Below are 15,763 nucleotides of genomic sequence, written 5' to 3' on the forward strand. Positions count from 1 at the left end.
GAAGGAGGCTGCATGTGAGCCAGAGGTGAAAATCTTTGCAGATACTCTGTAAACAGTACACTGTACACAGATTTGAGATAGAAAAAACACAAACATTCAGGCCTATCAACTGCCTTATTTCTATAACTCAGAGGGGGTTCAGCTGCATCCTGAAGCAACTGTCAAGCTTAGCAGGTGTGTGTCTACCTGATTCCTCCAGCTCTCCCAAAACAAAGACACCATTAACTTGCTAGTCGATCTATTGAGTGTTAAATTTTATTCACTGTAATCAAAACCTATTATTTCTTGTACTATCTATCATGAGTGCTGGAAGCAGATTTTTCTCTTTGCAATTTTCTTCTATAAACCAAAGCAGTTATCACATTGGTTCCCTCTTTAAGAGAAGCTGCCCCAGAGTATTTAATCTTTCCATAATGCATTTTCTCAACCTCTAATAATCTCCTCTGGACTTTCTCAGATCAGTCAGCATTCTCTGAAGTGCACTCACTAAGACTGGACACGGAACTGCAGGTGAGAGCCTGACCAGAGGAAGTACAGCCAGAAATGTTACTTGGTGCATCTTACAAATCACATTCCTGTTTATACCATCTCGTGTGCTTGTTTTCATGGCACTGTGCCCTTGGCTTATTCATATTCAGATTAGAGATAACTCTAAACCCAACATTTTTCTGGAGTACTATTGTTTAGATAATTCTACTAATTATATTTTTAAATATTTCTAGGCAGTAATAATACTAATCCCTACTCCTATGCAAAATAATAATAGCAATAATTCAAACTATAAAATACCTAACAGTTCTTTTCATAGAATCATAGAATCACAGAATCACAAGGTTGGAAAGGACCTACAAGATCACCCAGTCCAACCGTCCTCCCATTACTGTAGCTACAGCAAACCACTGAACCATCTCTCATAGCTCCTCATCCAGATGCCTCTTGAACACTGACAGTGATGGTGACTCCACCACCTCCCTGGGCAGCCATTCCAGTGCCTGACCACTCTCTGAGAGAAAAATTTCCTTCTTATGTCCAGTCTAAACCTCATCTGATACAACTCGTGGCCATTTCCTCGGGTCCTGTTTGTTGCCTGGCAGAAGAGGCCAAGCCCCTCCTCATCACAGCCTCCCTTCAGGACATTGTAGAGTGCAGTGAGGTCTCCCCTGAGCCTCCTCCAGGCTGAACAATCCCAGCTCCCTGAGCCGCTCCTCATAAGACTTGTGCTCCAGACCCATCACCAGTTTTGTTGCCCTTCTCTGGACAGGTTCCAGGGCCTCCATGTCTTTCTTGTAGTGAGGAGAACAAAACTGAACACAGTACTCGAGATGTGACCTCACCAGAGCTGAGTACAGAGGGATGATCACCTCTCTGCTCCTGCTGGCCACACTATTTCTTATACAGGCCAGGAACTTTTGGCCTTCTTGGCCACCTGGGCACACTGTCGGCTCATGTTCAGCCAAGCATCCACCAACACCCCCAGGTCCCTTTCCTCTTCACAGTCATCCAGCCACTCAGCCCCAATCCTATAGCACTGCATGGGGTTATTGTTACCCAAGTGCAGAACCCGGCACTTGGCCTTGTTGCACCTCATCCCATTAACCTCAGCCCAGTGATCCAGCCTATCCAGATCCCTCTGGAGGGCCTCCCTACCCTCAGGCAGATCAACACCACCTCCCAACTTGGTGTCATCTGCAGACTTACTGAGGGTGCACTCAGTGCACTCATCTAGGTCATCAATGACGATGTTAAAAAAGATGGGCCCTAGTAATAATTTTAATAGTTTTAATAGCTTTATTACAATTTATAGCATATGCCCATCATGCATAAAAAACAGAGAAGTAGGACAAGTTCTTTCTCTTAGATTTGAAACCCATAGAAAATATCACAGGATCACAGACTTACAGGGCTTGGGAGAGACCGCTAGAGATCATTGAGTCCAACTCCCCTGCAAAACAGGCTCCCTGCAGTGGGCTGCACAGGTTGAGGTCCAGGCGGGTCTGGAATATCTCCAGAGAAGGAGAAGCCACAGCCTCCCTGGGCAGCCTGGTCCAGTGCTCCATCATCCGCACTGTGAAGAATTTCCTTCTCATATTAATGCAGAACTTCCTGTGCTCCAGTTTATGGCCATTTCCCCCTCTCCTGTCCTTACAGACCACTGAAAAGAGGTTGGCCATGTCCCACACTTCAGATATTTATAAACATTAAGGAGATCCCCTCTCAGTCTTCTTTCCTCAAGGCTGAACAGACCCAGGTCACCCAGCCTTTCCACACAGGGGAGATGTTCCAGGCCCTTTATCATCTTTGTGGCCTTCTGCTGGACTCTGTCTGTTTTGTACCAAGGAGCCCAGAACTGCATACAGTGCTCCAGGTGAGGCCTGATCAGGGCACAGGAGAGGGGGAGGATCACCTCCCTTGCCCTGCTGGCCACGCTCCTTTTAAAGCACCCCAGAACTCCATTGGTTCTCTTGGCTGCCATGGCACACTGCTGCCTCATGGCCAACCTGTCACCCACCGGGACACCCAGGCCCTACTCTGCAGAGCTCCTCTCCAGCAGCTCACAACCCAGCCTCCACTGATACTTGCAGTTATTCCTTCCCAGCTGGAAGACTCTACACTTGCTCTTGCTAAACCTCATTGGTTTCTTGTTGGCCCAGCTCTCCAACCTGTCCATGTCTTGCTGAATGGCAGCACAGCCTTCCGGTGTGCCAGCCACTGCTCCCAGCTTTGACTCACTGGCATGTTTACTGAGGGTGGGCACTACCCCCTCCTCAAGGTCGCTGACAAAGATACTGAACAAGACCAGACCCAGCACCGACCCCCAGGGAACACTGCTAGTCACAGGCCTCCAACTGGACCCCGCCGATCACCACCCTCCGAGCTCGGCCAGTCAGCCAGATCTCAGCCCACATCACTCCCCACTCATCTGTCTCACACTCAGATTCATTATGAAATTGCCATGGGAGACAGTATAAAAAGTCTTGCTGAAAATATCTATCAGTTCTTTAGCTTATGGGGACAACAGGATAGATGATTTCATAAATCATTAGTAATGCAGAGGCATGCATGTAAGGACGCTTCAAGGTGAACCACTTTTTGGTTGCATCTTGATTATTTGGACTGGGAAGTCAAATGCAGCTCAGCATAATGCTGGAAAAGCACTCTGGTGTACCTCTGACTGCAAGGAGTGCCCGCGAGACAGAGAGGCTTTGGTTACTTGAAACAATAACAAAAACAAGTCAACTTGTTAATATTTCCAATGACTGTTATTTTATTTGATAAATGTATATGTAGATATAACAGATTGCTTTAAGGTGTTGGCCCTAGATCTTTATGACACAGACATCAAAGCAGGATTAAACACTATACTTGTGTTCCATATTACATCAAATGATTAACTGCAGATGAGAAATCCTCCTCCAGCAGTTTTTCTAATGAGGTCTTACACAGATTTCCCTGTAGTTCAGTGCTGCTCAGTATTCTGACTAACAATCTGCAAGGAAGTATCAGCTACCTAAACAGTAGCACACTGTACAACAGGAAAGTTACATTGCTGCAGTTCTAGTAATACATTTAGTGTTCAGTATTTGTAAATACTGTAGAAAAAGTGGCCAGAGAAGAGTCACAAGAATGAATTGAGATCCAGAGGTCAATTTTCAACATGGAGAGCCTTGGAAAGATAAGAAAATGGAGTGAGTTCTGAGGATCTGTAAGAGTACGTGCTGCTTGCCCCATTCACATACCCCTTAAGTGAAGGTTGAATTCTGTCACACCATTGAATGATTTTTATGATGAGAAAAGGGAATGAGAAAATGATGAGAAAAAACCATCCAGCACATTTCAGTCTGTGAGCCAAGACAGAACTGAAATCAACATTTCCAGAGAGGGAAGTTGCCTGAGCGGAGCCCTGTGCTACTGACTGCTCTGCTTCCTGCCCTGGCTTCTTCTGTTCTCCTGGAATCTCTTCATCCCCATTTCTGCAGCAGGGTGACCTCATTTGGCAGCAGCCTCTGAGAGCTTACATTGACTAAACCAAAGCGCCTCATTCTCATAGGTGCCTCTTAGAAAGTTGCTCAGTAAGACCTGAACTTCCTCCCTGGTAGCAAACAAGTCTCCTTCTGTTCCACTGAAAATCAGCTGGGAGGAAGTGAGATGGGGAGGTGGTTTCCGAAATCCTGTGGATTGTGATTACAGACGTAGTCTCAAAATCCATGAGGTGGGGGTGGGGAGCACAGGACCTGCATGGGAAATCCACATTATTTTGGTGTGAGCTGAACATGTGCCTTTGATAACGCTGTTCGCAGGCATATACAAGCCTGGCAGCAAAGGGCTTGCTGTTGCTTTGAAAAAGGAAGAAAACAGTTTGAGGGATATCCCTTTCCAAATAATAAAGCTTTTTGCTTTGGAGGAGCTGGTGCTTTCTATATATAGTGAGGTAATTATTTCAGAATGGAAAATGTTTGTTCAGGAAGGAAAGGCTCTGAGATCAGCGGAGTCAAGTCTCACCCACAGGCTGTTGACTGCATTGGACTCTTCTGCCAGCAGCAGAGAACTGGGAGGAGGACTCTGAAGGGATTAATTAACTGCCCAGGAGTCACCCATCTATACCTGAGTTCTCCTTGATCGTGGCCTTGGGTTCAGATGTGACTCAGAGGGGCAGTTTCTGAAGTAAGATCTGATGATTCTTTTAGGAAAAAGAAAACCGAGGACAGTCAAACATCCTTTTTTTTCTTTGATAAGTGAATTTTGTCATTCCACAACCAATACACCGTGGATGTGCACTAAATATACCTTCCACAAACAGGCACAGGAAGCTGTGTTTCCTAATCTAGACAGGATGACATACAAACACACATTTTCACACACACACAGTTCTACACACCCATTCATGGATGCACGCCTTGAACTCACAAACTGGTGTGATACTGCTCCATCTAGTGGAAATTAATGTATTACACAGTCTTCATTTCACTAAGTATTATTATTTTTGTTTTGTTGCACTGTTCATGAGTCTGAGACACAGAGCAAGAAAACTCTGTGCATACTTACTGTGCTTAAACTTTTTAAAAGTGGGGAAAAAATAATAAGCTTGCATTATCCTGGGTTCCATTAAGAGAAGTGTGGCCAGCAGATCAAGGGAGGTGATTCTGCCCATCTGCTCTGCTCTCCTGAGACCCCACCTGGAGTACAGCACGCAGTTCTGCAGCCCCCAACACAAGAAGGGCAGGGAGCTGTTGGAGCAGGTCCAGAGGAGGGCCACAAAGATGATCAGAGGGCTGGAACACCTCTCCTATGAAGACAGGCTGAAAAAGCTGGGGCTTTTCAGCTCAGAGAAAAGGCTGCAGGGTGACTTTATAGTGAGTGGCCTTCCAGTAGCTGAAGGGGCTACAGGAAAGCTGGGGAGAGACTTTTTATAAGGATGTGTAGTGACAGGATGAAGAGAAATGGTTTTAAACATGAAGAGGGTCGATTTAGAGCAGATATCAGGATGAAATAATTTCCTGTGAGGGTGGTGAGATGCTGGCAGTGGTTGCCCATTGAGTCTGTGGATGCCCCCTGCCTGGAAGCACTCATGGCCAGGCTGGATGGGGCTGTGAGCAGCCTGGGCTATGGGAGGTGTCCCTTCCTACAGCAGGGCTTGGGACTGGGTGAGCTGCAAGGTACCTCCCAACCCAAACCATTCTGCTGTTCTATCATTGCATCTTAAGCTGTCAAGATGAATTTAATGTGACAAAGACATCGAGTTTAATGTCGGATGCATTAAAAAGAGCATAGCCAGCAGGCTGAAGGAGGTGATCCTCCCCTGCTACTCTGCCCCAGTGAGGCCTCACTGTGTCCTGCTTCAGGCTCCTCAGTTCAAAGACGACAGGGATCATCTAGAGAGTCCAGTCTTATCTGGTTGCATACCTGTGTGACCTGCTTAGGAGGGGGTTGGACTCAATGGTCTCTTGAGGCCCCTTCCAACCCTTGCAGCTCTGTGATGTCCAGGCAGCAATTGAAGGGGGTCTCTGAGGGACACGAAAAACTGTCAGACCATTCCACAGAGGAAAGTTGGCAGTGCAGGTTTGCAAGCTCTGTACCGGGATGTTTGTCTCTAGCATATCTATGCTCAGGGTGCAGAACAGAGTAAGCTGTTAGGCAGTATTTGTGGCTGATCCTAAGTGCTCAGAGAAGCACGGGTAACAGACTGCTGAGAGAGAAAAGAATGGCCTTAGGAGACTCAGCTACTTCAGGATAAGAGTGGCAGATGAAATTCAGCAGAGAGAAATCTAAAGTGGAGCCTAAGGGAAAACTATCCCCGATTCACATGTCAAATTAGGGCATATGAGATGATTATGATAGAGAATTCAGCTTAAAAGAATCTTGCAGAAATATCAGCTAAGTGCTCAGCAGCCGAAGGAGCATATTAAGAATTGGATGACTGTGAAGAGGAAAGGGACCTGGGGGTGTTGGTTGATGGTCTTGGCCTCTTCTGCCAGGCAACAAACAGGACCCGAGGAAATGCACACAAGTTGTATCAGATGAGGTTTAGATTGGACGTAAGAAGGAACTTTTTTTCTCAGAGCACTGGAATGGCTGCACAGGGAGGTGGTGGAGTCGCCATCACTGGCAGCGTTCAAGAGGCATCTGGATAGGGAGCTGGGAGATACGGGTTAGGGGTTTGCTGTAGGTATGGTAAAGGGAGGATGGCTGGACTAGATGATCTTATAGGTCCTTTCCAACCTTGTGATTCTATGATTCTATGGTAAGAACTATTAGGGTTATTTGTTTCATATTCTTCAGTCCTTCAGCAACTCTTGTGACAAAATTAACACTACAACAGATGGAACAATAGATTGCCAGTAAGTTCTTCCACCTTGATGCATCCTAAGGGAACTCTAGCTCTGTTTGCTGCAATACTGATTTTTAGCTTGTCTACTACCGCTATGAAGCTCTTCAGCCTTATTTTTCTGGGCAGACACATGATCATGAAGACGCTTTGCAGTTTACCATTTCACTGTTTTATTACTTCCCTGTTTATATTCCTGCCAATATTAGTATCAACTGCAAACCGTATAAGAGGTGACTTTTTATTTACATTCAAAACACCAGAAATATTGAAGGAACACTTTAAGCTTCAAGTGTTCCTTCTGACAACTTTTCCCTCTGAGACATCCCATTATATGAACATATGTTTAAACAGATACAGTACTTTTAAACAAAAATGACATGGAGTATAACAGAGCATGTTATAATTTGAACTGGTTTGTTGTTTTGTTTTGACAGGCTTCAAGTACAGGCCTACTCTGGTTGTAGCTGGCTGTTTTTGGGCCCTCACCACAAGAAATTTAGGATCTCAGCCCCCAGCAGAAGAAAGACACGGAGCTGTGGGGCAGGTCCAGAGAAGCCCATGAAGATGCTTAGAGGGCTGGAGGACCTCTGCTATGGAGGCAGGCTGAGGGTGGTGCACTTGTTCAGCCTGGAGAAGGCTCAGAGTGATCTGAGAGCCAGCATAGCTTCACCAATGGCAGATTGTGCCTGACAAATCTGGTGGCCTTCTATGATGAAGTGATGACACCAGCAGACAAAGGAAGGGCAGCCGATGTATTCTACCTGGAATCGTGCAAGGCTTTTGACATGGTTCCACACCACATCCTTATTTCCAAATTGGAGAGAGATGGATTTGAAGGCTGGATTATTAGGTGGATAAAAAATTGGTTGGATGGTCATAGCCAGGGGGTTGTTGTCAATGGATCTATGACCAGAAGGAAGCCAGTCACAAGTGGTGACTTCAGTGCTCTTCAATATCTTTATCAGTGTCACAGACAGTGGGACTGATTGTACCTCCAGCTGATGACACCAAGCTGAGTGGTAGGTCTTGGGGGTCCTGATGAACAACAAGCTGGACATGAGCCAGCAGCATGTGCCTACAGCCTGGAAGGCCAACAGTACCCTGGGCTGCATTAACAGAGCTGTGGCAAGCAGGGAGAGAGAAGGGATTTTCCCTCTCTGCTCTGCCCTTGTGAGGCACCATCTGGAGTATTGCGTTTAGGCCTGGGGCTTTCTTCCTTTCTTTTTCTCCCCCTCCCTCCCCTCCTCCCTCCCATCCATCCTTTCCTCCTCCCTTCCTTTCTCCCTTCCCCTTCCTTCTCTCCTCCCTTCCCTCCCTTCCCTCCTCCCTTCCCTGCTTCCTCCCTTCCTTCCTTTCGTTTCTTTCCCAAAGCATGTGTTAGTGAGTCAAGGAAAAGATAATTCAGAGAAGTTCCACGTTGTGTTTTAAAAGATACTAAACTAAGTCTCTTTGTTGTTTTATGATTTATGAATGCTAGTCATATCCCAGTTAAATCTGAATCCTTCTGTTCTGAAGATAAAACTCAGTTACACACTAAATTTGTTGTCATCAGTGGCAGAGTCTGGCTGGAATCCTGTAACTAGCAGTGTTCCCTAGGGGTCAGTGCTGGGTCAGGTCTTGTTCAACATCTTTATCTGTGTCCTGGATGAAGGGATGGAGTCCACCCTTGTCATGTTTGCTGATGGTACAAAGCTGAGAGGAGTGGCTGATAGCCCAGAAAGCTGTGCTGCCATTCAACAAGACCTGGACAGACTGAAGGATATTGGGGGTTGAAACTACATGATCCTTGAGGTCCCTTCCAACCCGGGTCATTCTGTGATATTGTGGAGAGGAACCTGATGAGGTTTAACAAGAGGAAGGGTAGAGTCTTGTGCCCAGGGAGGAACAACTACATGCATCAATACAGGTTAGGGGATGACCTGTGGGAGAGGAACACTGACGAGAAGGACCTGGGTATCCTGGTGAACAACAGGTTGGCCATGAACCAGCAGTGTGCCCTGCTGGCCAAGAAACCCAATGGTATCTTGAGATGCATTATAAAAAGCAAGGACAGTACATCAAGGGAGGTGATCTTTTGCCTCTACTCTGCCCTAGTGAAGATGTAGCATCTCCATTATGAGGAAAGGCTAAGAGACTTTGAACTCTTCAGTGTGGAGAAGAGAAGGCTGAGAGGGGATCTCTTAGCTGTTTATAAGTATCTAAAGTGCAAGAGTCAAGTTGATGAGGATGGACACTTTTCAGCGGCATGCAGCAATAGAGCAAGGAGCAACAGGCAGAAACTAGAACACAGGAAGTTCCACACTAACACACAGAAGAACCTCTTCATTATGAGAGTGGCAGAGCACCAGAACAGATTGCCCAAAGATGTTGTGAACTCTCCTTCTCTGGATATATTCAAGATCCATCTGGATGCCTTCCTTTGTGAACTGCCTTAGGCAACCTGCTTTAGCAGGCAGGTTGGACTCAATGATCTATAGGAGTCCCCCCCCAACCCCTTCAATTCTGTGATTCTGTTGTTAACAACAGTAGTCCAAGCTATACATTAGTCCTTAGGATGGGTTATAAGGACAAGACTAGAGTGCCACTCTTCACAGTATAATGTCACCTCAGTAGAACTGAAAGATGGAGAAACGTGAGAAAAGTCTGTTGCGTTTCATCTTCCATTTCTAATTGGTGTTTTGTTCACTCTACTGCTCCAAGCCTGAGAAAGGGAGTCATTTCCTCCTGGGAGCAGGTCTGTTCTGGATCTCACTAAGAACTGGTCTCATCCCCCAACAAAGACTCCCTTCCTTTGGAATGAGAACATTCCTGCATCCTTCCTCTGGACTGGGACTGCACTGTTCATCAACTCCTGCAATCGTGCAGCATCTTGGCTTCTCTGAAATGAGAGATAATTAAAACCTTTTCTGGTACTGCTTTCTCCACCCAGAATAGAAAGTGCCTCTCTCCATTACAAAAACCATTCCCAGCCCAGAACAAAGGCCAGAAGTTTCTGGTAAGTAGAGATTGCACCACAAGAAAGCATGGCCCAGCATGATTTATATTGCTTCCTCCTTGCCATCTATGTGTGGGGCCCCAGTGTGATGACATCCTGGCTCAGATGCTATAAACAAGGCCATATTAATGGATCATAAACTCCTTGGAGGCTGGCTGGATGTCTGTATTAGGTTATGAGTTCCTGGAAGCAGAGATAATAGCAAGGTGAATCTGAGAATAGGCAGTTGAAGAAATAGGGGGTCAAGATACTGGAGAAATACTTTCCCTTTGCTAGTCCTGTTCATCTGAGCCTCTTACAAAGAAGCTGGTGAACCTGATTCTGGTTTTAGCATCACATGGATGAGGAGCTGAAATCTGTGGAAAGCAGCACCATGTCTGTGTAATACTGCTGCTCCCTGAAACATCGGGCAATGTAAGAAATAGGCACCTGCAAGAGGTGCGCAGAAGGCATAATGCATTGAGGATTATGAGAAAATTTGCTTAGAGTCCAAGTCCAAATTGGAATTCATTTTCTGAAAGCCCTTTTGTAGATTCATTCTGGGTAACTTTACAACCGTATTAAAACTAAAGAGAATGTTTGCCTTTATTCTCTGATTATAGGGGACGCCTCAAACCAGAACTCCTTACTACCTACAATCATAGAATCACAGAATCACAAGGTTGGAGAGGGCCTACAAGATCACCCAGTCCCACCGTCCTCCCACTACTGTAGCTACAGCAAACCACTGAACCGTCTCTCGTAGCTCCTCATCCAGACACTCTTGAACACCACCAGGGATGGCGACTCCACCTCCTCCCTGGGCAGCCATTCCAGTCAGGATGGGTTTAAGTGCTTATCCCATGACACTGCCATTATGCCAGTAATCATTATACTAATGAAATACACATATGTAGTGCCAATCCTTTTTTGTTTACAGTACTGCCCTTTTTATATCCTCTTCAAAATAGATTTTAGTCCAACTAATAAAACTGAGAACTCATAATTTATTGGTCATCTAATGTAATCAATAAATCCTTTAATTTCTACTTTCCAGGACACAGCCACTTGCCAGTAACCATGAAGTGCTTATGGGACTCTCACAGAAACAACAGCCCTACTGGATGACAATTATCCATTGTAATACACAGCAACAGATTTTAAACCAAAAGTTTATGAATTACTGCTCAGTGTTTATTCAGCTCTTCATGCACTACTGCCAAATGCTTTATAAAAATCCCTTATCTGTCTCTGATGTGACAAAATTCCTTTTCTTTTTTTACACACTCTCTACCTTGAAGATATAAAATTTGATCTTTTCACTATTCTACTGATGGAGAATTGAGACACGCATTTGAGGAGGAAACAATATAACAGTCAGATTTTGAAGGTCTTTAAGTCACTGAAGAAGCTATGAAACAGACCATGTTTAATTACTGCATTTCAAAAGAAGCACAGGGAAGAGTCCTCCTATCTAGCGCACAGAGGGAGCTTGGAAATGCTTACGTCTGTAGACTAAATGGCTAGAGGAACAGCATCCCCATGCATCGGGACCTTAAAGAGAGGCAGAAAGGTTACTTCTGAAACTTCCCAAATTGTAATGGCTCATTTCTCTTTGAAAAACCCAACACTACACAATAAATGAGTTCAAGTTGTTTAGAGAAAGAAAGCAAACTGAGAAGGTGTGATGAAGTCCTTGAATAACACCGACATAAGATGAATGCAGCATCAAATGATGTAATTGGTGTATCAGAGTACCATGGGTGCTTTGCCACAATCCATGTTTATTCATAAAATGTCAAGTGAGATGAGGAGTTCTTCCCACCAGATGAAAGCCAGAGTGGGGGTCAGTATCACTTGAAGTAGAAAAGTGCCTTCCCACAAGGAGAAGACTTCATTAAAGGCATTTTTCAGACAGCTGAGGTATTTTTAAAGAAAGACATGACCATAGCTCTGCCTAAGATCAAGCTTTTGTCCTTCAACACGGAATTGACAATATAACTTCATGATTTTTGTAATCTATTAGCAAGGAGATTTTTAAAGACCACAGTACTGCAAGGAATAAAACAGGAAAGCAAATCACATAATGTAACACCATATCTCCACTGGTGTTATAGACTTGTTGCTATCTTGCTCAGAAATGTACAGTGCTTGTATAGTTAATGACAGTCATCATTCCCTCTCACGGTGTGCAACAACAACCCTTCCGCCATGTTGCCTAGGGCTGGTACTGTGTTACGTGTCCAAGAATTTCCCACAATGTGCCATTTTCATTTATAAATAACATTGTGTAGGTAATTCCCCATGATCCTTTGGTCCAAGATCTCTGCAAAACAAAAACAAAAGACAACAAAACCCCATCTCAATATTGTTTGCCCTCACATCTCCTCAGCCTGTTCTTTGTACCCTCCTCGATTCATACATCTAAATCCATCACAACGCTGCTGCAAATATTCTTTCTCCAATTTGGCGTTTTAGTGATGTCCTCACCTCATCTCTACTATAGTAGCAACTATACTGTTGCTACTATAAAGCAACAAAGCACACCACATCTTTTACCTTTTAAAATCCCTTATAAGAGTTTCCTGTGCTTTTTAATTTTTGTTAAAAAACACAGGGTAATCACCAATTTCTTCTCTTCTGCCATCAACTGCATCAATATTTTTTGCTACCTTCAAAACTTCTGTCGTTATTTTTGAAAAAGAGAAGAAAATTTTCCACTGAGCATTGGAGAAACATTGGAACTGGTTGCCCAGAAAGGCTGCCTCCTTCTTGGAAGCATTCAAGGTCAGGCCGGATTACAGAATCATGGAATAATTTGGGTTGGAAGGGACCTCAAGGATCATGAAGCTCCAACCCCCCACCACAGGCAGGGCCACCAACCTCCACATTTAATGCGAGCCCAGGCTGCCCAGGGCCCCATCCAAGCTGGCCTTGAACACCTCCAGGGATGGGGCTTTGAGCAACCTGGTCTTGTGGAAGGTGGGGTTGGAACTAAGTGATCTCAAAGGTCTCTTTCAACTCAAACCATCCTATGATTCCTTGACAGTGGATTATTTTGGATTACAATATATTGGATTATTGTTTTTTCAGGTTCTTAAAAATGGCTAGGAGTTGGTTCCTGTGATTGTAACTTCTTTTGTCAATCACTGCTTTTGATGCCATAGCTGTCTTTTGTAAGGTATTTAGGATGTACACTCAGGAGTTGCATGTGTGTAGAGGACGTAGAGGTTATGTTGCTCATCTCTAAATTTTGCCATATTGGCCTTAGCTTGACAAGGCTTTGCCTTGTAACCGAGGCCTCTGCGGTACTACAATGTCACAACAGGACTGAGACCTGAGATTTATGTAATCTGTTCTTCGGGATTTTGCCACATTATCCTAGATTAGCAGATGAGTCCAGCCCTCCCCTCTTGCAGTATTCAGGAGCAACAAGACAAATAGGTAATGAAAGAAGCAGGTATCAATATCATTAATGTATAGCCCTACTGCTCCTCACAATGTAGATGTGTAACCTCGATATCATTCATAGAACTTTCTCCCAGATGCAAGCTGATAATGAAACTGTGATGCAACCGATAACCTGCAGCATGCATCCAAAGTGATCAGAACAATAGGAAAGATAAGGGAAAATGCTTTGCCGTTCAGCCCATGTGAAGGCCCCATCTTTGGCCCACACTGAGTCAAAGCCAGACTCTGACACGGAATAGAGTGCCCCCTTCTGTAGGAGGGCAGCACCACTCACTTTAACTTCCCTCTCAGGGATGCTGGTGTCCCACACCTTCCAGGCTCAGCGGCCTCTCGCTCTGGAGCACTCCCTGTTTCTCATCGGGGTTCTCTGACGCCATCTCTGAGGTCAGGAAGCAAGGGCCACGCCTTGCCTGCTCCTAAACAAAAGACTATAGATAGCTGTGGCAGCAAATGCTTCTCATTATGTACTCCTCACTCCTCAGACTGCCTGCCCAGTTGGGGGTGGGAGCAGCATGGGGCCCTGAGATGCCTGTGCTGCTCCGCTGTGTGTTTTCTGTTATGTGGGGTGAGGAGTGCATTCCTCACAGGCTTTGAATGTCTGCAAAGCCCCAGAGGAATCCTCAGAGGAGTGGGAGGAGAGATCAGGCAGGGAAGTTACCCATGCACATCAGGATAAGGCGCCCATCTCCTGCATTGGCCAGCAGAGGTGTCCAAACCTGATGAAAGCGCAAGTACTATGGCAGCACAGCCTCCCAGTGATGCATTTAAAAGCCTTACACTTCCCACCACCAAAGCTTGTTTAGCCAGGCTTGGTCTGGCAAAACAGATCAAGCAGTGATAAATCTGTCTGCTGGTGCTCTTAGAGTCAGTGCAGGATAGGTAAAGGAACCATTTCACACTAAGACTGGTTTTGAACCAGAACAAATTAATATAAACTGGCTGTTATTGCATGCAATAAGAATTCTGGAGACTGCTGGCTTGTAACGTACAGCAATCAGGCTCTAAAGCATCTTCTCAAAGTAAGAAGGACATGGAAGCAAACATTCCAGAGCCTGATAAAATGATGGGCCTGATAAAATTACAGGGTTTCATACCTATGGCAGCTTGAGTTTGGACACGGAGGCCCAAGAATGACCGTAGCCCACATTCTTTTCCTGTACCACAGACATCCAATATAGAGCCTCTCCTCATGCAGTATGCACGCAGTGCCCTGTACCAAGGACAGGAAACTGACCTCCCAGTCCCACTCCCTCTCAGCTTTATGTGTGTCTCATGCCTAGTTCATGTTTCAGCGTCTTCTAACAGAGCTTGCACAGAAGACTGTTATGGATATAGAAACATGGGGCTGGAAAAAACTTCCTGGGACAGCTGGATGCAGCGCTGAGTGGCCACTCCCCAACTTGGTGCCAAGCATCTTTTTTCATCATCATGCTCAGGATGCTTGTAGAATTGGGAACACTGCGGGACCTGAAGCATCAGCAGGACAGGACTGTGCTCCCTGTGAGCCTCAACTGCAACGAAATCGAAACATCATCTCCAAACTGCAGAGATGGGACGGCCAACAGAATAACGAACAGCCAGCAAAAGAACCTGGAGGGAAGTCGGCATCCCTGGAGAAAGTGCACACGTCCAGAATATAAACAGAGACACAGGAACTACTGAACTGCATCCTGCACTATCACCACAGAACTCAGGATGAGCTGCTTCAACCCGCTGGGCATGGCCTAAAAGGCAGCTCTACTGAAGTACACCCCTATAAAAAGAAATCCGTGTGGTTACAGGTAAAATGCTATAGCAGCAATGGTAGGAGCGAGCTGCAGCTACATGGGTCCCAGCTAGAAATGTGCACACTGACCATTCTCTGTATTAGTGACATTTTGTGACTCTAACTGGTGTAATGCACAATATACTGACGTGTGGACCACGAGATTTGTAGAGACACTGAGCAGAGATGCAACGTAGCCCCGGTACCAGCTCGCTACGGTCAGAGCAGCACGGGGCTGCTCTACAACCCTCACCCAGCACAAACCCCAAAGACAAATAACGGGCACATCCACATTCTGTGCCGTGCCCCTGCTCGTTCCTGGCTCAGACCGCCGGCTGGGAGCACTCACAGGTGACGTCCCAGCACGGGCAGCTCCTGTGTCAGTTCAGCTCCGCACCGTTCCGCACCGCTCCGCATGTTACTCAGCACCGCACGGGTCCCAGCGCCGCGCGGCCGCATCCCCGCACCCCGGGGGCCCCTCCTGGTCCCGCATCGCTGCACGCAGCTCCGGGCAGCTCGGCTCGGTCGCCCCGCGCTCCGCTGACACCGCTCGTCCCGCGTCGCTCCGCTTACCGCGAGGAGCCGCCCGTTGCCGTGGCCGTGCTCTCCCTCTGCCGGGCTCAGCTCCGGCCCCGCCGAGCGCCGCGGCAGCAGCGGGACAACGCGGCCGGGCCGGGAGCTGCACGGAGAGAGCACGGGGAGGGAGGGACTGCGGGCCGGGCCGGGA

The 15,763-nt window shown here is 46.2% G+C and overlaps 1 protein-coding gene and 1 long non-coding RNA gene across 2 annotated transcripts in view; one reads left to right on the forward strand and one right to left on the reverse strand.

The window, feature by feature from the left end:
• The window catches only part of DCHS1 (dachsous cadherin-related 1), a 69,649-nt gene extending 53,904 nt beyond the window's left edge, over positions 1-15,745 (reverse strand). Inside the window, exon 1 of the mRNA XM_032442289.2 lies at positions 15,610-15,745. The gene's annotated coding sequence lies outside the window, so the exon portion shown is untranslated. The remainder of the gene's footprint in view (positions 1-15,609) is intronic.
• Positions 374-11,525, forward strand: LOC146762924 (uncharacterized). Its single transcript, XR_014942300.1, has 3 exons — positions 374-510; positions 7,261-9,821; positions 10,858-11,525. It is a non-coding gene; the product is annotated as an uncharacterized LOC146762924 (long non-coding RNA).
• Positions 15,746-15,763: the final 18 nt, after the last annotated feature.

This window comes from Coturnix japonica, chromosome 1, assembly GCF_054131305.1.
Source record: "Coturnix japonica strain WE chromosome 1, WE-NBRP24, whole genome shotgun sequence".
NCBI lineage: Eukaryota > Metazoa > Chordata > Aves > Galliformes > Phasianidae > Coturnix > Coturnix japonica.